The sequence below is a fragment of the Cervus canadensis genome, chromosome 2 (genome assembly GCF_019320065.1).
Source record: "Cervus canadensis isolate Bull #8, Minnesota chromosome 2, ASM1932006v1, whole genome shotgun sequence".
In the NCBI taxonomy this organism is placed as follows: domain Eukaryota; kingdom Metazoa; phylum Chordata; class Mammalia; order Artiodactyla; family Cervidae; genus Cervus; species Cervus canadensis.
The window spans coordinates 37,004,269-37,028,823 of NC_057387.1; the positions used below are offsets into that span (position 1 = coordinate 37,004,269).

Here is a 24,555-nt window from a genome sequence, read left to right on the forward strand (position 1 = left end):
TGTACATGTACCCCAGCTTTCTTATCCATTGTCTGTTGATGCCATCTAGGTTGCTTCCATGTGCAGGCTATTATAAACAGTGCTGTGATGAACACTGGGGTACACGTGTCTCTTTCAATTCTGGTTTCCTCAGTGTGTACACCCAGCAGTGGGATTGCTGGGTCATATGGCAGTTTTATTTCCAGTTTTTAAGGAATCTCCACATTGTTCTCCATAATGGCTGTACTAGTTTGCATTCCCACCAACAATGTAAGAGGATTCCTTTTTCTCTGCACCCTCTCCAGCATTGTTTGTAGACTTTTTGATAGCAGTCATTCTGACTGGTGTGAGACGGTACCTCATTGTGGTTTTGATTTGCATTTCTCTGATAATGAGTGATGTTGATCATCTTTTCATGTGTTTGTTAGTCATCTGTATGTCTTCTTTGGAGAAATGTCTGTTTAGTTCTTTAATATAGTCAGAATCATCAATGTCCAGAGAGCTTCGAAATAGCTTAGGATGTAGGACGAGCTTAGTCACTTAGTCGTGTCCGACTCTTTGCCACCCCATGGACTGTAGCCCACCAGGCTTCTCTGTCCATCGGGATTCTCCAGGTAAGAATACTAAAGTGGGTTGCCATGCCCTCCTCCAGGGGATGTTCCCAACCCAGGGATCGAACCCAGGTCTCCCTCATTGCAGGTGGATTCTTTTACCATCTCAGCCACCAGGGAAGCCAAAGAATACTGGAGTAGCTAACTGATCATTTCTCCAGGAGAACTTCCTGACCCAAGAATCAAACTGGGGTCTCCTGCATTGCAGCCAGATTCACCAGCTAAGCTACTAAACAGCATACTAATGTGTAATTCATAAATACTCCAAGCAAATGAAGTTTAGGCTAAAACAATTAGAAATAACTAAGAGGAAAAAACTAAAAAGATCAGATATGTAATTAAAATACATTTTCATTCCACAAGATCTCAAAGATCACAAAAAATTACTTCTTGCACATTTTTACTCACACAACCACAAAATATTTTTTTCAACAAAATAGGGAACAACTAAGTGACTCAAGACAACTAAGTGACTCAAAATATAAAAAATTTAGGAAGACATGGTTTTTTTGAAAAATAGATCCAACCCAAGAAGGAGAAGAAAGACATCTACAAATGAAAGAAAAAATTTCCCAACCATTTAAAATCATATAGTGTAGACTTAGAAAGCACTTCGTCCAGACTGAAAAGTTGACAATGGTATACTAAACGATGTTGGGGAGAGAAAAATGGAATTAGTATGTTACTTGAGGGCTTCCTTGGTGACTCATTGGTAAAGAATCTCCCTGCCAATGCAAGAGAGATGGGTTCAATCCCTGAGTGAAGAAGTTCCCCTAGAGAAGGAAATGCAACCTATTCCAATATTTTTGCCTGGGAAATCCCATGGTCAGAGGAGTCTGGTGAGCTACAATTCATAGGTTGCAAAAGAGTCAGATACAACTTAGCAACTAAACAACAACAACAAATGTTATTTGAGGAATTTTACCATATGATAAAGAGTTTTATTACCTATAGAATGTGTTTAATACATTAAAACATGAACAAAACTGAGAAATTTATTATTCCAGGGGAGAAAAAATATTTTCCATGAAATGAAATGCCATTCTACATGGCTCATCTGTGGGAAAACATTTTCACAAGTAAAATAATGTAAAAGCAGAATACTGATATAATTAAAATGTTTGATATAATACACTATGAAGATGAAATTGGAAATGTAACCAAGCAGGACCCTATGGGGTTTTTCCTTTGAAAGACACCCTTTGCCCATATCTTCTGCCTGCCTCTTATTTATAGAAAAGTTGTAGTCTTCTAGGTCTTCCCCAAGTCACAAAAGCCTGGCTCAAGAATTAAAAACTGAAAGGATATAAACACATAGTGACAAAAGTAGTGATTGGGCCATGAGACCTAGTAACAATTTAAACAGTAAGTCAGCTATGTGTCAGTCACAGAATCTTTAGTTCCTCACTGAAGTACATAGATAGTATCCGCTGTACACTTCTGGGTTGTGTTACAGATACTAAAGCCCCCACCAAATGGACGAAGTTAACTTAACATAATGACCATGAATATGTGGCCCCTAGACTGGCTAGGGGCTTCCCTGGTGGCTCAGGGGTTAAAGCGTCTGCCTGCAATGAGGGAGACCTGGGTTCGATCCCTGGGTCAGGAAGACCCCCTGGAGAAGGAAATGGCAACCCACTCCAGTATCCTTGCCTGGAGAATCCCACAGACAGAGGAGCCTGGTGGGCTACAGTCCACAGGGTCGCAAAGAGTCAGACATGACTGAGCGACTTCAGTTGTTGTTGTAGACTGGCTAGAGTCTGAAGACTATAATGTTAAATCCTGTAACGCCACCCTATTACCTCACCACCAACCACTGAGAAAACTGTACATGAGCTGACCACATATCCTCTGACTCCCTTCTCTCACCTTGCCTTTAAAAATGCTTCCTTGAAACTCATGTAAAAGTTTGGGTTTTGTAGAGCATGAGGTGTCTAGATTCCTTATATGGTGCCTACAATAAACACGGCACTTTCCTATACCACAACCCAGGGTCAGTAGCTTGGCTTTATTGAATGAGGGCAAGCATACCCAATTTGGCTTGGTAATGGAAAGTTATGCAAGTTAGTTGGTTGCCGCTCTAAGAGAGAACCGCCATCAGTTAAATCATCATTAATTCCACTATTTATAGTCCTGGTGGCTCAATGGTAAAGAACTTCCCTGCCAATGCAGGAGACACAGGTTCAGTCCCTGGGTTGGGAAGATCCCCTGGAGAAAGAAATGGCAATCCACTCCAGTATTCTTGTCTGAGAAATCCCATGGTCAGAGGAGACTGGTGGGCTACAGTCCATAGGGTCACAAAAGAGTCAGACATGACTTAGTGACTAAAGAACCACAACATCTAAACCAATAATAAGTTCTGTGAACCGTCCACAAATTTTCCAAGTCCAATTAACTATCACCTCCTGTGACAGGGCAGAACAGTTGTGCTCTTTCCTGCTTTGTAAGGTGGGTAATACAAAAGTATCTTAAATTAGGAAGACTTCTTACAGTTTCTCAGCAGGGGACTGACTGCTTGCATTCTTTGTTCTAGATTCTGAGGAAAAGTAGAACATTTCCTCTCTCAGCAATTGTTAGGAAACTGGAATAATACAATGAAATACAAAGAACTGGAAAAAAATAAAAAATCAAGCCACTCAAAAGTGACAGACTTTCAGACAGATAGAAGATAAAAACCTGTTTCCAATTAAAGAAAACAAATAGGAGACAAGACATGAAAACCAACTTTTAAAAAAAGCAAAAGAGAGGGAAGTTAAGAACACAAAGTAACTTTAGTAACTGAAAATTTGGGTTTTAGTATTTATGACTACAGTAGATAAAGTACAATATATTTATAGTAGATTCCCTAATTACTGACCAAAAATCGAAAGCAAGTAATATCTTAGTTTAAAAAGTAAAAATATTAATAGATTTAAAACTTTGACTAAAGTTAGATTCTTGGATTGAAGCATTTTCAGCTCAGTAGATGCTACTCCACTGCCTTGTACCTTCAATGAAGTCAATAACATTCTCAGAAGAAAAAGTATGGAATATAAACTAATATGGAAGGAAATTTCCTAGCCTCAGAAATGTCTTCAGATTTGATACTTAGTCAAAGCCCATTTCAATATTAATTCTAAAGTATTTTGGGGATTTACCTTTACCAGATACATGGCACATGAAAATATATTTGAAACTCTATTCCAAATTCATTATTGAGTAAAGGATATCTTATATTGATGAGATAAAGGTGTTTCAGAGGATGAAGGCTATTAACACTTCTGAGAGAGCTGAGTGAATCCCATGACAGAAAGTTACGTGTATCTGAGGGAACTGTTTGGCTAGGTACATATGCTTAAAGAACTCCCTAAGTTAAAGATTTCCCTGAGTGGAGGTAGTAACTCACATTCAGATCACCTTGTGATCAAGAAGAAACTAGAGGGCAAAAGTTGTTTCTTGGGAATCATGATACAGCATTTATTCTGATACAACAAATGCTGTTATTTCTTAACCTTTACCTTTTTTAAAACCTAGATAAAACTGGTGCTAGTTGAAATTCCTAAGTTTAAATATTAACTTAATCCCAAAGAATTCTGTTAACAGGGTGGCATTAGAATAAAACACTAATATTAATAAATTAGTGTCCCTAACACATAATGAGTTTGGATGTTGTTAGTCCATTATTAACAGCAAATAAACAGCGGAACAAACAAAAGTTACAGACTTTCCTTGGACTCATCATAAAACTGAGCTTGCAGGTAAACCACTGCCCTCAAATCTGAAGACACAGGCAAATAAAGGTATAGTCAAGATCTCCTTACCTGGAGTAGAAGGTGCTAGAGCAGTAAGCCGGTAGGAACACAAAGGGTACTGTCTGGAAGCTGCTGGAAGCTGAGTGTGGGATGACTTAAAGGTGTGAGCCTCAGCCACGTCAATCTGCTCTTCAACTGTCAGTGATATATGTGTATGTATGTTTGTCAGGTAAATATCTATGTCTATATAACCAGATTTACCAAAAATTCAACAGCTAAGAAAGATTCTCTGCAAGCTCTGGCACAAGGAGAGAAAACATAATCATTGTGAAATACACCCAGAATTATTATCTACAAGAAAGGTTTATTTGACATGAGGTAAGGGACATTGTCCAACCTCAGTTTCTCTAGCTCTTATATTTAGTGTAAGAAGAGGGGTTGGAGTTAGGCAATACTTGTGGATATTACAGCCCAGGAACACTGGCTCACTGACAGTCAGAAATTTAGAGAGCTGAAGAAAGCCCACCCTTTACCACATATTACCACAAGCCAAATAAAACTCAATTAAAATAATATTGGATTGATTGAAAAAGTATTTAAGATGCAAACACACATACACTGAGAGGAGGTCTTAAGGAAGTCCGAAGATTCAGGGGAGATAAAACACTAGACATCAGACTAATTTGAAACCCTTAGCATCTACAGCTATAGAAAATATGAAACAGCACAATCTTAGCCATGTCAGAATAAAGCCTCACAGTAAAGGTCTGATTATCTCAGTTTCTATATATTAACTAATAATCATGTTTGCCTTTCAATTAAAAATGTTAAAAGCAAAAAATAACACTGCCTTGAATAAGACAAAGAAAGAATCTGGAACAGACTCATATATGACAAAGGTTTTAGAATTATCAGAAAAGGAATATATAGTAACTATGGTAAATATATTAAGGATTGTAATAGAAAACATAGACAATAGGCAAGAATGAGTTAGTAGCATAAGCAGAGAGATGGAAACTCAAAAAAAAAAGCCAAAAGAAAATGCTAAAAATCTAAAACCAAAAACAGAAATGAACTATGTCTTTGTTAGGCTCATTAATAGACTGAACCCACGAGAGGAAAATATCATTGAGGATGAATATTGGTCAACAGAAACTCCCCAAACTGAAAAAACAAAGAGAAAAAAATAAAAAGAGGTCATCAGACCATCCATGGACTGTGGAGTAACTTCAAAAGGCATAACATATGAAAAACTGGAATGCAAGAAGGAGAATAAAAGAGACTAAAGTAGAAATATGTTTGAAGTGATAATGGCCAAAACTTTTGAAAGATCAATGATAACACAAAGTCACATGTCCAGGAAGCTAAGATAATAAAATATAAGACAAATATTAACAAATCCACACCTAGGTATATCCTGTATATTATTAGGGTTCTCCAGAAAAACAAATCAATAGGATATAAATATAGATAAGAAAACATTCATTACAAGAACTGGCTCAAATGATTATGGGTGAAGTTCCACCCATAATTTTTATTCATTCTGTAAGTCAGAATTATTTTAATATCCTATTAGCATTACTCCAGTACTAAAAATACAAAAAAAGAATGTGTAGTAAAGCAAAACTAAACAATATTTCTTGTGAAAATAGGTATATATGCCCTCAATAAGAAATTAGTAAGTTAAATTTTAAAAAGGATAAAAAGAGCTATGTAGTATATTCAGTGGGATCTTTCAAGCTAAGCAAGATTGGCTCAAAATTTTAAAATCAATTACTTTAATCCTTCACATCTACAGAAAAGACAGAAAATCATACAATCATATAAAGTGATACAGAAAAAGCATGTAACAAAATCAAACATCATTTATGACTAAAACTAACAGCAAACTAAAGATACTGGGGAACTGCCTCACGTAACAACCTGTACCTACATCATATTTGATGTAAGAAACTGGATTCTCCCCACCCCCACCAATATCAGGAACAAGGTAAAGATTTCCTGTCTCAAAATTCCTATTCAGCATTGTATCTGAAGTTCTAGGCAGTGTAATAAGGCATGAAAAGGAAATAAAAACTACAGATTAGAAGAAAAAAATTAAGTTGTCTTTGTAGATGACATAATCATTCATGCAGAATATCCCAAAGAATCAAACAAAAAACCTCTTATAACTAATAAGCAAGTATAACAAATTTGTAGAATACAATGTTGATATATAAAACTCAATTATTTTTCTATATATCACCAATGAACATTTGAAATTTGAAATGTAAAAGAACACAGTTAACAATATGTGATAAGAAGAATAATAGTCTTTCAAATATTTTTACGTCCTAATCACTGGAATCTATCAGTATGCCAGGTTATGTAGCAAGAAGGAATTATAATTGCAAATGGAATTCAGGATTTTAATCAACAAATAATAAAATAGGGAAATTTTCCTGGATTATTCAAGTTGACCCAACTAAATTACAGAGGCCCTAAAAATGTTGGAGAGATGGATGAGTCAAAGTCTGTGTCAGAGGGATGTGATATAATAAAGACTGGATTAGCCATTGTTGTATCTGAAGACAGCAAGGTGCCGTGCATCCAGGAATACAAGTGTCTCCAAAATCTGCAAAAAGTATTAAAACAAATGCTCCCTTAGAACCTCCAGAATGAAATGCTGTCATGCTGATATCACTTTGCCAAGTGATTTTCATTTCAGTATTCTGATCACTAATTCAAGATAACAAATTTGAAGAGTGTTAAGCCACCAAGTATGCAGTAGTTTTCCACACCAGTAGTAAACTAAACCAGAGTTTTAGTACCAAGATGGGGCTGCTTAATGTGGAAAGATGTGGGCTTGAAAGTTTATTTAGAATTTTATAATCAGGAGAGGATGAAGGGCATCTGGGAAGTATGACTGACAAAGCCCAGAGTGCCTTCAACAGACTATTATTAGTAACATAGATGTTAAAGATTTTGCTAATGGAGGCTGAGAAGGATGTGAGGAACATGGTAGGTAAAACATATGATCCCAGAAAATACCTAAAGTGTCCTTAACAAACTGTTACTAGAAATATTTATGAAGAAGATACTCCCAGGGAGGGCTGACATGAAAATATGTTACTGGAAACTGGAAGGAAGGTAATCTGTTATGTAGTGGCAGAAAGCTCAGCTGAAGTTGTGTCCTGAATATCTAACTTGTAAAAACTAAACTGTACTATTTAACTGAGATTTCCAAAGTTCTGAAGGAAGGCCTAGATTCTTTTTACTGCCTGTAACAAAACATAAGAAAGAAGAATGAATTTGAAGGAAGAATTTTTAAATAAATTAAAAAAAAAGAGTCAGAATTTGATCCCTGGGAAAATTCTCAGTCTATCCTGATTGCAAAAAATGGTATAATTAGGAGAGGCACTTTCAGGCCAATGTGCTAAGAGTGTTTCTGGACAAACCTTTGCTAGTGTTGCAGAAAGATTAAAACATTAGAGTATTCAATCACACAGAAGGTTCTTTGAAGAGATTAGGCATGTATAAATCCTCTCAGTTATCTCTGAAGAATCCAAGGATGGAGATAGGAATACCCAGAAAAGGTCAGTGGAGAAGATTCATGTTTCATGGAGTTACAAAGAAGACCTGCAAGGTTCATGAAAATATCATACTAGCAGAAACATCATGAGCTTGGATTAAAGGGAAAGAGTGAAAAGTGAAAAAATTCTACCAGATAATCTAAACTTGAAGCAAAAAAGAAAAAAAAAAAAAAAAAACAAACATCGATACGTATACTCACTTCTACAAACATGCTAGCTTTCACAAAAAAAGGAGGCTGACACTGAGAGTTGGATCATCAGTCACAGAGGATGAAGCCCATAGCCCAGAGGGCTTTGCTCCGAGTTGTAAAGAACTATTCCCAGACCCTGAAACCAAAAGATGTTTGTCTGGCTGAATTTAATAACTGCGAGGGGCTAGTGACAATTTGAGAAATATAATGAAACAGTATTAGAATATAAACCAGACCAAATAAATGTATTCAATAGGTAAGAGATTAGGCAAATTTTCCATACCAAAAAATTTCAAACAATGTATCTCTATATTCTACCCTCAAGGAAGTATAGAACATAACCCCTATCCTTTAATTGTGAGCTCTATATATTTATTTTCAAAAAGTGCAGTATATATACAAAAAGGCAAGAAAAAAAGGAGTAACTTGAAAAAAATGTAACTTTACATTTACGTTACCTCAGCCAGTTGATAAAAATTAGCATTCATAGTGATATGTGTATCCTTGATTTAAGATGATGAGTATGGCCTTTTAACCTCTCTGGTATCCCTCCCCAAAATCTTTAATCTCAGTATAATCATAAAAAAAAATCATAAAAATCTCAATTGAGAGATATTATATGAAATATCTAACAATTACTCATCAAATTAAAAAGATTATCAAAAACAGAGAAAGTGAAAAACTATCAGAATCATAAGGCACTTAGGCAAACATATAACCAAACATAATATGATATTCTGTATGGGATCCAGGCAAAAATAAGAACATTAGGTAAAAGCTAATAGAATCTGAATAAAGTATGGACTTTAGTTAATGATAATGTGTGAGTCTTGGTCCAGTAATTGTAACAAACGTAATGTATTAGTATAGGGTGTTAATAACAGGGAAAAATGGATGCAGGTTATGTGGAATCTCTTGTACTAAGTCACAATATTTCTTTAAATCAAAAATTGTCCAAAAAATAAAAAGTATTAAAAATAAGTAAAATGAGAACATAGTTTATTAGAGATTTAAGTTCTTTAAAAAACTACGCAAATTCAAATAAATATACAAAGGTTAAAAAAGAAATACATCACAAAAATGCACATTTGCAGATAAAAAACACATAATTACTGTAATTAAGGAGAGATGGAGATGGTAGAGTAGGAGAACACTGGGTTCAACTTCCTTCATGAACACATCAAAATTACAACTACCCAGAGCCACTCTTGCTGAAACCAGCTTAGGGACTACAAAGAAGGAGCCTCTGTGATCAAAACTGTAAAGAATGATCCACACAGAGTCCTGTAGGAAGAGAGAAGTGATCTGGTTGGAACTCAAACCCCTAGAGGGGCACACAGAAGAGAAGGGGAGATATTATAGGCTTGAGGATCCTCCCTGAGAAGCAAAGGGTTTCAGCCACATATTAAGCACTCCAACCCTGGGACACCACATACTGGGAAGACAAGCCCTCTTAAGCTGGTTTAAAAAACTGTATTCCGTACTGAAGAGCTGTAACACACTGAGGCTTCACTCAAGAAGAGTGTCAGACAGACTCGGGGTTCTCACTCACTACAAGGAAACGGCTAGTGAGAACTGCCTGGGACTCTGCCAAAACTGCCCCAGGATGTCCTCCAGGCTCCAGTTCTGGTTCCTCCTGTACTGACACTATTCTTCAGTAAGGTGGAGCCTGCAACTGCCAATAAAAATGTGCATACTTGGAGGGAATGGAGTTGGCTTGGAGCCCAAATCAGGACTAACAACCACTGCAAGCACAGGCTTCGGTGCACAGAGGAGGGAGTGAAACTAGCTCCAGGGAAGGGGTGATCATCACAGGAGCACATTTTCCTGCACACGTTTGGGTGGACTGAAGTCAGCTCACAAGTGTGGCATCAACCCTTCTAGACCCAACCAGCCTCTAGTCAAGGCACGCAGACAAGGAAAAAAGCGAAAACAGCAACAAAGAGAGCCACAAGCCCTCAGGCCCTGGCCATGCCCCCAAATCAAAGCAGAAACTGCCAAAACACCCAAGAGAAGCCCAACTCTCAGGGTTCTTGCTCTAGCCCCTTGGGCACTTAATCTGCCTTATATAGAGAAGCGACACTCACTGAGCATAGGAGAAGGCGAGGTTTGATTTGGCTCTTCCTCTATCCCCTTCAATTCCATCCCTACCTCCTATCAAGGCTGCAAGCACACCTCGGTGAAGACAGACCCATGCTCATTTCAGATCCAGCTCTCACCAAAGCCAGTGTACACATACAAACTGCAGAGACAAATTTTCGCATACAGGTATACACCTTTGAGATTATTTTATCTAATTTCACAGAGACAGATAAAACAAATGAAAAGACATGCATATGTTTCAAATGAAAGTACAAGGAAAAAAAGTGTTTAGAAATACCCTAATAAAACAGAGGTAAATAATTTACCCGATAAAGAGATCAAAGCATAGATGAACACAATGAAAATTTTAACAAAGAACCAGAATCTATTAAAAAAAACAACAACAACAACAGAAGTGAAGAAGAGAATTACTGAAATGAAAAATATGCTAGAGGAATTAACAGGCAATTAGGTGACAGAGAATTACATATAAATGATTTGGAAGACAGAATAATGGAAATCACCCAATCAGAAGACCAAAAGAAAAACAATTAAAAAAGGATAATTTCAGGGACCTCTGGGGTAACGTTAAACATGTTAACATTATATTACAGGGGTCTCACAAGGAGCACAGAGAGGGAAAAGGGTAGAAAATGTATTTGATGAAATTATAGCTGAAAACATCCCAAATCTGAAGAAGGAAACATATTCAGATACAGGAATCACACAGAGTCCTCAATAAGATGTACCCAAAGCCATACTAACACATACCAAAATCAAAATGGCAAAAGACAAAGAAAAAATGTAAAGAAACAGTTAGTTGCTTGGTCATGTCCAAATGTTTGGGACCCTATGGACTTTAAGCCAACCAGTCTCCTCTGTCCATGGAATTCTCCAAGAATACTGGGGTGGGTAGCCATTCCCTTCTCCAAGGGGTGTTCCAAACCCAGGGATCAAACTTGGTTCTCCTGCATTGCAGGCAGACTCTTTATAGTCTTGAGTCATCAGGATAGCCCTCAGATGAGCTTTCCAGGTGGTACAGTGATAAAGAATCTGCTTGCCAATGCAGCAGACTCCAGAGACTCAGGTTCAATCCCTGGGTCAGGAAGATCCCTTGGAGGGAGAAATGGCAACCCATTCCAGTATTCTTGCCTAAAAAATTCCATGGACAGAGGTGCCTGGCAAGAATCTACAGTCCATGGGGTTGCAAAGTGTCAGACATGACTGAGTAACTGAGTGAGCAGCACAAAGAATCATACTGGAGTGATGTCAACCTTAGTGAGCTGCAACACTGTCTGACATCCTACATGCAACTGCAAAGCCTAATCACTTCCAAAAGATAAGGAGAATTTTAAAGGCAACAAGGAAAAAAAAAAAAGCAGGGGTGGGGTCACAGCAAAGGGAATTCTCCTAAGCCTATCAGATATTTTTCAGCACAAACATTTCAGGCCAAAAGAGAGAGGAATGATATATTTACAACACTCAAAGAGGAAAAACCCTACAATACAGTACACCCAACCCAGCAAGAGACGGAGAGAGAAAAAGCTTCTCAGACAAGCAAAGATTAAAGGAGTTCATCAATATTAAGCCAACCACACAAGATGTGTTAAAGGGTTTTAAGTGAGAAAGTAAAGTGAAGTAAAAGTCGCTCAGCTGTGTCCAACTCTTTGCGACCCCTTGGCCTATACATTCCATTGAATTCTCCAAGAACACTGGAGTGGGTAGCCTTTCCCTTCTCCAGGGTATCTTCCCAACCCAGGGATTGAACCCAGGTCTCCTGCATTGCAGGAGGATTATTTATCAGCTGAGATACAAGGGAAGCCCAAAGTGAGAAAGTAAAGGCCACAACAAAAAGCAGAAAATTATAGGAAAGGAAAAATCTCACTGGTGAAGGTAAAGGTTGTGGATCAACTACTTAAATAATTGGCATGAAGACTGAAAATAGAAAAATGACTAAATCAACTATAACTACAATAAACAGTTAAGAGATAGATATGAAGATGTAAAATATGACATCAAACATAACTACATGTCAAAGAACAACATTAAAACATTCTCTAACACCAAATTAAAAGACGCTTACTCCTTGGAAGGAAAGTTATGACCAACCTAGATAGCATATTAAAAAGCAGAGACATTACTTTGCCAACAAAGGTCCGTCTGGTCAAGGCTATGGTTTTTCCAGTGGTCATGTGTGGATGTGAGAGTTGGACTGTGAGGAAAACTGAGTGCCGAAATATTGATGCTTTTGAACTGTGGTGTTGGAGAAGACTCTTGAGAGTCCCTTGGACTGCAAGGAGATCCAGCCAGTCCATCCTAAAGGAGATCAGTCCTGGGTGTTCACTGGAAGGACTGATGCTGAAACTGAAACTCCAGTACTTTGGCCACCTCATGCGAAGAGTTGACTCATTGGAAAAGACCCTGATGCTGGGAGGGATTGGGGGAAGAAGGAGAAGGGGACGACAGAGGATGAGATGGCTGGATGGCATCACCAACTCGATGAGCATGAGTCTGAGTAAACTCCGGGAGTTGGTGATGGACAGGGAGGCCTGACGTGCTGCAATTCATGGGGTCGCAAAGAGTCGGACATGACTGAGTGACTGAACTGAACTGTACACCAAATACAAGATAAACATAAAATACATCAAAGACCTAAATATAAGACTTGAAGCCGTCAAACTCCTGGAAGAAAATATAGGCACTATACTTTTGACGTAGGTCTCAGCAAGGGAAACAAAAGCAATCAGGCAAGGGAAACAAAAACAATCATATAAGAAATGTGATCATATTAAATGCAAAAACATTTGCACACTGAACCATTAACCAAACAAAAAGACAACCAACTGAATGGGGGAAAATATGCAAATGATATGACCCATTAAGTGCCAAATACCCAAAATATATAGAGAGCTTATTCAATTCAATATTAAAAAAAAAAAAACCCAATTAAAAGTAGGTAGGTGCATGAATAGTCATTTTCGAAAGAAGACATATTGAAGACCAATAAGCACATAAAAAGATGCTCAACATAATTAACTATCAGGGAAACAGATACCAAAACTACAATAAGATATCATCTGACACCTGCCAGAATGGCTATCATCAAAAGGAAAACAAATAGCAAATATTGGCCAGGATGTGTAGAAAATGGAGCCGTAGTACACTGCTGGTGGGAACATAAATTGGTGTTGCCACTATGGAGACTTCTCAAATAATTAAAAGAGAATTACCATACGATCCATTAATTCCACTTCTAGGTACATATCCAAAGAAAGTAGATACAAAAATTCAAAAATTTACACACATCCCAATGTTCATAGCAGCATTATTTACAACAGCCAAGGTAGGAAACAATCTAAATAATCATCCACAGACAAATGGATAAAGATTTGCTATGTTTTTATATGTGGACATATATACATAAATGTATAGAATATGTGTGTGTATGTATATACATGTGTATGCATGAGTGATCAGTCACTCACTCATGTCTGACTCTTTGGACCCCAAGACTGTAGCCCAGCAGGCTGCTCTGTCCATGGAATTTTCCAGGCAAGAATACTGGAATGGGTTGCCATTTCCTACTCCAGGGAATATTCCTGACCCAGGATTGAATCCACAACTCCTGTGTTTCCTGCGCTGGCAGGCTGATTCTTTACCACTGCCCCTCCTGGGAAGCCCTGTATATAAATACACACACACACACACAGTGTACATTATACAATATAATGTTGTCGTTGTTTATTGCTAAATCATGTATGACTCTTTTGTGACTCCACAGACGGTAGCCCTCCTGGGTCCTCTGTCCATGGGATTTCTCAAGCAAGAATACTGGAGTGGTTGGCCATGTCCTTCTCCAGGGGATCTCCCAGACTCAGGGGTCAAACCTGTACCTCCTGAATCTCGGGGAGATTCTCTACTGCTGAGCCACCATGTTGTTGCTGCTGTGTTGTAGTTCAGTGGCCAAGTCACGTCCGGCTGTTGGCAACCCCAGGGACTACAGCACCCCAGGGCTTCCTGTCCTTCACTATCTTCTGGAGTTTGTTCAAACTCATGTCCATTGAGTTGATGACGCCATCCAAACATCTCAATCTCTGCCCCCTTCTTCTCCTGTCCTCAATCTTTCCCAGTATCAGGGTCTTTTCCAATGAGTCATTTCTACAAAAATTAAATTTGAGCAACTAAGCCACTTCAAAAGTATAAATATTAATAGTATGTTATACATGCCCATAAATAAATTGGGAAATTATTACATGAGTATTACTGCTTAATAGTCTTAAGTGAGCTTCCCTCATAGCTCAGTTGGTAAAGAATCCACCCACAATGCAAGAGACCCCAGTTTGATTCCTGGTCAGGAAGATCCACTGGAGAAGGGATAGGCTATCCACTCCAGTAGTCTTGGGCTTCCCTTGTGGCTCAGCTGGTAAAGAATCCACCGGCAACAAGGGAGACCTGGGTTCAACCCCTGGGTTGGGAAGATCCTCTGGAGAAGGGAAAGGCTACACACTCCAGTATTCTGGCCTGGAGAATGCCATGAACTGTATAGTCCAAGAGGTCGCAAAAAGCTGGATACAACTGAGCAACTTTCACTCACTAATATTCTTATGAATAAATTTAAGTAAATGTTTACATTAAAAAAGCTAAAAAAAAACAGAAAAATATATAACTAAATTGATTCACTTGGAAAAGTATTTGACACATTAGGTGAAAGGCTTAATATGATTAAATATAAACTGTTCAAATGTTATATATAAATTTAATAATATTTTACCTAATATTTAAGAATATTGTTTCAACTGAATAAGACAAATTCAGAAAAAGTCAAGAAAATAAGTTTATTGTGAGTTTTATTTGATAAATGGTCTTGTTTTATTAGCTATTAAAACATAAAATAAGCTACACTATTCTTTTTAAAATACACTGATATTAAAAGAAGGTTGTAAATGGATCACTGGAACAGAACAGAGAACCCACTGGAAAAAGAAGAAATGATGAATTCCAATTAATTGCATGACATGAAAAAAATTCAAATTAGATTACTGACAGTGGAATGTTTGATATCTATATGGGAAATAATAAATATGAGAACCCACATCTCATACCATATATAACAAACAGTCATGAGTTATAAATTCAAATGTGAAATAATTTAAATAACAAATATGTAAAAGTGTACAATCAAGGGATCAGGAAGGACTACCTAACACAGACTAGAAATTAAATGTGTTAAATGTGTAAACAAGGCTTCCCTGATGGCTCAGCAGTAAAGAATCCATTTGCTAATGCAGGAGACATGGGTTTGATCCCTGGGTCAGGAACAGTTCAGGTCAGTTCAGTCGCTCAGTCGTGGCCAGCTCTGCAACCCCATGAACTGCAGCACACCAGGCTTCCCTATCCATCACCAACTCCCAGAGTCTACTCAAACTCATGTCCATTGCGTTGGTGATGCCATCCAATCATCTCATCCTATGCAAAGTACTAACTTGAATATATCCTCCCCTTCAAACATTCTGCAAAGAGGTGAAGTTAATTTAAGAAAAAAATTAAATGTTTAAATATAAGATACTGACAAGGATTCAGGGTCAATGAATCTCTCATATATGACTGGTGAGTATGTAAAATGATGTAGCTAATCTGAAAAACAAGTTGACAGCTTCTTATAATGTTATACATAGAGCTACCATATAATGCGATAAAAACACTCCCAGGCATTTATACTAAAGAAATAAAAATTTATGTAATAACTCAAAATTAAAAACATATGTCTATAAATGGATCAATAAATGAGAAAACTATGATATATCACAAAATAGGGTACTATGTACCAATATAATATACCAAACTATTGATCTATGATCAACCAAACTGCATAGGTTTTGAGGGCATTATGCTGAATTTTTTAAAAAGGCAATCTCAATACATTACATACTGTGATTCTACTTATAGAAAAATCTCAAGATTATGAGACTGTATCTGTAAAATGTTTCGGTGACTGTCGAGTGTTCAAGTATGAGAAAAGGTGTGACTATAAAGAAGCAGCATAAGGGAGTTTCTGATTCATGAGTGTGTCATACAATAGTTCTATATCCTGATGGTGGTGACGGTGGTTATAAAAATCTACACATGTGAAAAATCCTATAGCTACACATAACACTAAAAAAAGAAAAAAATTAGGTGTTTTTAGAAAATTGTCAAATTAAGATAAAGTCTGTACTTCAGCTAGCAGTACTGTATCAATGTGGGACTGTTTATTTTTATGAAGATCCATGGTTTTGTAAGATGGTGTTAGATGGAGAAGCTGGGGTGGTTACACAGGAACCTTCCATACTAGAATACTAGCAGAATTTGCAACTCTATAATTCTAAAATTCTTTCTGAGTAAAAAGGAAAAGAAATTATACGTGATCATATAAAAACAGTGTTTAACTTATGGCAAAACATAAAGTCAATAAGAAAACATTTTTTCAAACAAAAATATTTTTGAATCTTTTAAAAGATCTTAAAATGCTTTCTATAGCATATAAACAAAACAAATCCCATGCACAGAGGACTCTAAGAACAGTAAAAGACTAAACAATTCATAGGAAAACACATGAACTTCCCCAAAAGTTAATGAAAAACTCAGATTGAATTTTAGACAGAGGGCAGGTAGCTTAGGAAACATTAAGGCAGTGCTATCAGACTGGCCCAAATTGTAACAGAGAATCAGCGAAACAATGGAGACAAATTTGGGAGTCGTGTTTGCTTTTTACCACATGTACTGCATTTATGACTTATAATGTGGCTTAGCTTTAGCTTTCTTACATGAGGAAAGGAGCTGATAATTGTTCCATTTCCTATCTTGGTAATATTAATTACATGAGCAAATTCACAGGAAAACTTTTTTTTATCATAAGCTGTAAATAGAATTCTGGGCGAAGTGGAGAATTCCTAAAAGAATTTTTTCCTTCTAAGAATTAACTTTAAGTTTTAAAAAGTCATATGTATAAATCAAGTATAAGACACTTAAAAGGGGCGATAGGCTACAGGTAAATTAGCTATTAGGGTACACACACATATATACATATATACAGGAGGAGGAAATGGCAACCCACTCCAGTATTCTTGCCTGAAAAATTCCAGGACACAGCCTGGAGGGCTACAGTCCAATAGGTCATAAAGAGCCAGACACGACTGAGTGACTAAGCAAAAGTGTGTGCACACGCATGCACACACACACACATGCTAAGTCACTTCAGTGACTTCATATACACATATGTGTGTGTGGGTGTGTATATATGTATGTATAAATAAATAAACATTAATGGAGTACATGACCAATGGTACATGGTAGACTTGACATCTTGGGTTTCCCAGGTAGCACAGTGGTAAAGAATTTGCCTGCTGATGCAGGAGATAAGGATTCAATCCCTGGATTGGGAGGATTCCTTGGAAGAGGAAATGGAAACCCACTCCAATATTCTTGCCTGGGAAATCCCATGCACAGAGGACCCTGGCAGACTACAGTCAACGGGTTCACAAAGAGTCTGACATGACTTAGCAACTGAGCACACATACACACAGACTTGACATCTTACCATCTCAGTTAGAACTTCAGTACACAGGCATGGTGGGGTAGTAAGCCTTGGTCAAATGTACTGTAATAAGGAAAATGTCCGATGTGTATGCAGAACAGGGAAGAAGCTGAGATCTTTTGATAATAAATAGAGTAGTACATAACAATCACAGAAAGATAATTGGAGAAAACAACTCGATTTACTCAAAGTCACAAAGACTACAGAGTTTGGAACCCTGATGTGACATTATCTGTATTTACCCGCAACAGCTCTCTTTGGTTGCTATTGGATAGGAGAAATTAATAGAGCAAGGTCAAAAGGGGAACTGATTACAGTACTGAAGTAATTTATCAGAGAAGTTACGGTGACTTGGGCAAAGTATCAAAGGAGATTTTGAAAACTAACCAAATTCCACATAGGTATTTCAACTAGAATCCACAGAATACCCTAGGATATTGCAAGTAAAGTGGAGAGAAACTGGAAGATAGCATCTCAGTCCCAACTTGGAATAAAAATAAATGACTTTGTATTTAGTAAAACTGAGAAAGTCTGTAAGAGGTTTTGAGGGAATGTGCAGAACTTAGGGTTGGGACATGTTAACTGTGGGAAGCCTAATACAAGCATCCAATGTATAGTAAACAATTCAGTAACTTAATTTCAGAGGAGTTCAGAGGTGATGAAGTGGCTAAGGATATATTATACGTAATAGGTGTCATGTCAGAGATGGTTCAGTTCAGTTCAGTCGCTCGGTCGTGTCTGACTCTTTGCAACCTTATGAACCGCAGCATGCCAGGCCTCCCTGTCCACCACCAACTCCCACAGTCTACACAAATCCATGTCCATTGAGTCAATGATGCCATCCAACCATCTCATCCTCTGTCATCCCCCTCTCCTCCTGCCCTCAATCTTTCCCAGCATCAGGGTCTTTTCAAATGAGTCAGCTCTTCACATCAGGTGGCCAAAGTATTGCAGTTTCAGCTTCAACATCAGTCCTTCCAATGAACAACCAGGACCAGGACTGATCTCCTTTAGGATGGACTGGTCGGATCTCCTTGCAGTCCAAGGGACTCTCAAGAGTCTTCTCCAACACCACAGTTCCAAAGCATCAATTCTTCTGTGCTCAGCTTTCTTTATAGTCCAACTCTCACATCCACACATGACTACTGGAAAAACCATAGCCTTGACTAGACAGACCTTTGTTGACAAAGTAATTTCTTTGCTTTTTAATATGCTATCTAGGTTGGTCATAACTTTCCTTCCAAGGAGCAAGTGTCTTTTAATTTCACGGATGCAGTCACCATCTGAAGAGATTTTGGGCCCAAAGAAGTAAAGTCAGCCACTGTTTCCACTATTTCCCCATCTATTTGCAATGAAGTGATGGGACCGGATGCCATGATCTTAGTTTTCTCAATGCTGAGCTTTAGGCCAACTTTCTCACTCTCGTCTTTTAATTTCATCAAGAGGCTCTTTAGTTCTTCTTCACTTTCTGCCATAAGGGTGGTATCATCTGCATATGTGAGGTTATTGATATTTCTCCCAGCAATCTTGATTCCAGCTTGTGCTTCTTCGAGCGCAGCATTTCTCATGATGTACTCTGCATATAAGTTTAAAAGCAAGCTGACAATATCCAGCCTTGATGTATTCCTTTTCTTATTTGGAATCAGTCTGTTGCTCCATGTCCAGTTCTGATGGTTGCTTCCTGACCTGCATACAGGTTTCTCAAGGGGCAGGTCAGGAGGTCTGGTATTCCCATCTCTTTCAGAATTTTCCCGAGTTTACTGTGATCCAAACAGAGGCTTTGGCAAAGTCAATAAAGCAGAAATAGATGTTTTTCTGGAACTCTCTTGCTTTTTCAATGAGCCAGCGGATGTTGGCAATTTGATCCCTGGTTCCTCTGCCTTTTCTAAATCCAGCTTGAACACATGGAACCTCACGGTTCACATATTGCTGAAGCCTGGCTTGGAGAACTTTGAGCATTACTTTACTAGCATGTGAAATGAGTGCAATTGTGCGGTAGTTTGAGCATTCTTTGGCATTGCCATTCTTTGGGATTGAAATGAAAACTGACCTTTTCCAGTCCTGTGACCACTGCTGAGTTTTCCAAATTTGCTGGCATATTGAGTGCAGCACTTTCACAGCATCATCTTTTAGGATTTGAAATAGCTCAACTGGAATTCCATCACCTCCACTAGCTTTGTTTGACTTCACATTCCAGGATGGCTGGCTCTAGGTGAGTGATCTGGGTCCTGAAGATCTTTTTAGTACAGTTCTTCTGTGTATTCTTGCCACCTCTTTAATCTCTTCTGCTTCTGTTAGGTCCATACCATTTCTGTCCTTTACTGAGCCCATCTTTGCCTGAAATGTTCCCCTGGTATCTCTAATTTCCTTGAAGAGATCTCTAGTCTTTCCCATTCTATTGTTTTCCTCTACTTCTTTGCATTGATTGCTGAGGAAGGCCTTCTCCTTGCTCATCTCTCCTTGCTCATCTTTGGAATCTACATTCAAATGGGTATATCTTTCCTTTTCCCCTTTGCTTTTCCTTCTCTTCTTTACACAGCTATTTGTAAGGCCTCCTCAGACAGCCATTTTGGTTTTTTGCATTGCTTTTTCTTGCGGATGGTCTTGATCCTTGTCTTACGGACAATGTCAGGAACGTCCGTCCATAGTTCATCAGACACTCTATCAGACCTAGTCCCTTATTATTATCTAGTCTGAGTCCCTATTTCTCATTTTCCCTGTATAATCATAAGGGATTTGATTTAGGTCACACCTGAATGGTCTAATGGTTTTCCCCACTTTCTTCAACTGGCATTCGAATCTAAAAGAGATCATCAATAATCAAACTGAAGAGTAAAATGGTCTATTCAGAGTTCTGAGTTAGAATATTTTTAGGCACCACAAAAATTAATAAATAACAAGGCTGACCCCAAGATATGTGGTTGGTAAACAATCTTCACTTTCCTCCATCTATTAAATGATGATGGTTGGCAAAGTCTTGTGTAGAGAATTAGAACTGCTAGAAAACAATTTTGTTTGCATGAAGAACTGCAAGCTTAAAAGATAAATATAACACACCTCCCCCCTTTTAGTGTCTCAAATAACATGTAGCAGTCTTTATGAAAATTATTCCTTTTCAAAGACTCTTTTTTCATTGAAAGTGGTGAGAATTAGTCTTATTTTTTATGTACATACATTTTGAAAATAGCAACACTTTTAGATTCTTTCCTATAAGCATAGAGCAGTCTTTATGTTATGGGGAAAGATATGTTGGGTTACAAATTTTTAATAATACCCATAATAAACTCTGTGTATACGGAAGACTGTCTTGATAAAAGTAACTAATGCATATCATGCCTATAATTATTTATTTTTCCCATTTTCTTTTGGATACTCCTTGGCCTTTATCGAAAAGTTTGTTTTGACTTTTCTGATGGAATTTTCCCAATATCAGATCAGATGTTTAAAGAGATTTAGATTGAAGAAATGGCCTTTCCTGTATAGCACATCTAGTTTGCATTTATACGAGCAGATCTACAACTTTCAATCTGTTTAAATATAAAGTTTCTCTTGGAAGAAACCAGGTATTAGAACTTTTAAAATGTATTAGAATAAAACTGTTTATATTCTACTCAGATCTTATAAAAATATCAATTTCCTATGAGAATTTTATTAATAATCACCAATTTTTGCCATTGTATCAATTGATAATAAATAAAATTTATAGGATTTAAAATAAATAAATGCAGTTAAAAATATAATTGTCCTTCAGATAACAGTAACAATGATTTGATATGAAATAAATATTTATGTGACATATTTGTTTATTTGGCTAATAATAATTTCAGATCTGATGTGCAAAGTTAAATAATGCATATTGTTTGTTTCATGAGAACTGTTCTATTTTTTTAAACTTGGACATATTTCTTTATAAATATATATAAAAACACTGCCAAACAAAAAGCAGAATAAATCCAAGAATCTATTTCCTACATGTAACAATCTCCTATTTACCTATGTACTCCTCCCATTTTTTAAAATCACATTGTTGGTTTGTATGTATCTATCTTCCTTTAAATACGTTTAGTCATACCCATACTAGATATTTCAGAGGAGGTAATATTTAAAAAGCCAATAATCTTATAAAAACATATTCATATTCACTGGTTATCAGGAAGTTGCTAATTAAAATCATAACAACTTATTTCTATATATTAATCAGAACTTTGCTATGTATATTTCTATCGGGATGGGCTGCTGCTCTATTTCCTAGGACCTTATTACCCATGATTATCACCCTTCCTGTTACTCGTGATTAACAGCAGAGCTGCCATACTCCAATTTTTCTAACCAAAAAGATATTTTAAGCTTCCACATAGCAAGCAGCAAGCTAAGATATCCTTAGGCATTTTCTGCAGAATTTCTATTAATGTTTTTAATGTTTATAAATACATTTAAAAACTATCTTCTAAAACTGAGATTTAATGTCTGGGTTATCAGAAAAAAGAAGAGTTTCCTGATTTCTGGTTCTTTATGTGTTATATAACAACAACTTCCAAAAAGATATATTTTATATCAAGATGGAATAAATTTTTTCACTGATTTAATTCAGCCCAACAATTGTGGGAATAATAATACACACCTGAAAAAGTCCCTCCAAAACTTGGTTCCCTTTTATATCCCACTTATGTCTTCTCTCCAACTCTAAGAAAGTTTGCTGATACTCCATGGTTTCTAAATTACAAAGGTGGGCCTCTGCTTTATTCAAAATTAGTATTCTGTCCATAAACTAGTGTATTTCCACATAAGCAGTATAGTACTACTTTTCAGTATCATAAACATTTCTGTCTGGTTGGTAACTTCTTTAACCTTTATATGCACTACTTTTTCTGAGGTACACTTGCTCTGTTACAAATAATCTTTCTTCTGGAAAGAAAAAAAGGGAGGAGTGCAATCACATAGAGATTAAATAATATGCTACTAAAAAGCCAATGGGTCAAAAGATTAAATCAAAGAGGAAATTAAAAAATACCTCAATGCAAATGACAATGAAAACACAAAACATCTATGGGATGCAGCAAAAGCAATTCTAAGAAGGGAAGTTCATAGTGATATGGCTTTCCTCCAGAAACAAGAAAATTCTCAAGTAAACAACCAAACCTACCACCTAAAAAAACTAGAAGAAAAAAGAACAAATAAAAACAAAGTCAGCAGAAGGTAGGAAATGATAAAGAGAGAGAATAAATAAAATAGAGTTTTTAAAAATAGAAAATATCAATAAAAGTGACAGCTGATATTTTTTAAAAGATAAAATCAACAGACTTCTAGCCAGGCTCATCAAAAAGAAAAGAAAGAGGACTCAAAGAAACCAAGTAAGAAATGAAAGAGAACAAATTCCTGGTTACCAACTAGGAGAGGCATGATACAGGTAGGGAATAAAGAGATACAAACTACCATGTATAAAATAAATAAGCTACAAGGATAGATTTTGCAGCACAGAGAATATCCATGCGTGCTCAGTTGTACCCGACTCTTTGTGATCCCATGGAGTGTAGCCCACCAGGCTCCTCTGTGCACGGAATTTTCCCAGTAAGAATACTGGAGTGGGTTGCCACTTCCTACTCCAGGGGATCTTCTGACCCAGGGATAGAACTCGTGTTTCACATAGCCAATATTCAATAATAACTTTAATGAAGTATAATTTATAAAAATATTCAATCACTATGCTTTTTGACCCTCTAGGCATTCAATGCTATATTGTCAGCTTTTCAAAACTAACTTCAACTCCCTTCTCCAAGTAACTGCCTTGGCAGGATCTCAGCTGAAGATGCGTCTTGTATATATGTTACAACTTGTCCAGAGGAAACAGACGCTCTTTTCCATTAAACACTCTGAAAGCACAGGGCATCACTAGACTACTGCTCTTTGATAGCATCTCTCTCTGCTCAAAAGAACAAGGTGTTAAGAGCGTGACAAATGAATGACTCTAATCTCATCCTGAGTAAGACTTTCCACTTTTTTCTAAATGTCATTTGATACAGCTGTAAGAGTCCATGCATATGAAAAATCATTTTATCAGTCAACAAGAAAAAAAATTATTGCCAATGTATCTACACAGTCATATATTTTTAAATGCTATTATTCAGATTTTTGACCTTTATTACTAGATTTGGCTCTTAATATGTATTGGTAGTTTCTAAAAATAAAATATTACTTAAAAACCTGAATATTTACCATAAATCTGACATACTTAAAAATTCTTTCACCTCTAAAAGTAGTTCCAATGGAGGAACTTCCAAATAGCTTCATTTCTTAATGTTGATTTGATCTAATTTGTATAAACACTCTAATGTCAGAATTATTGCTTTAATAAGCTATGTTTACTGTCATTTTATTTTGATGATTGTGAAAAATTTTGTGATTAAAATATGTGCTTCCAATGAAAACAAATTTCAAAGTAAAGAAAAGAAAATGGTGCTCGCTTCGGCAGCACATATACTAAAATTGGAACGATACAGAGAAGATTAGCATGGCCCCTGCGCAAGGATGACACGCAAATTCGTGAAGCGTTCCATATTTTTGAACACTTGATTAAATTTGAAAAAAAAAAAAAGAAAGAAAGAAAAGAAAATGACTGGAAATTGTATAAATGATTCTGGCATATCCTCATTAGTAGAACTGGACTATAGAAAGAATTAACTAGATGAATGTAATGCCTATTGTAAGAGCTATGAAAGAGCTAAGATTTTACCCAACTTGCCCAGCTAACAGTTTCATGGATCTGGCAGAAAACATGAAACTCATGAGTCACAATGAAAGGACTCTATTATTCACAGT

At 36.9% G+C, this 24,555-nt stretch overlaps 1 non-coding gene across 1 annotated transcript; it reads left to right on the plus strand.

The window, feature by feature from the left end:
- Nucleotides 1–24,192: 24,192 nt before the first annotated feature.
- On the plus strand, nucleotides 24,193–24,299 carry LOC122437406. Its single transcript, XR_006268235.1, has one exon. It is a non-coding gene; the product is annotated as a U6 spliceosomal RNA (small nuclear RNA).
- Nucleotides 24,300–24,555: the final 256 nt, after the last annotated feature.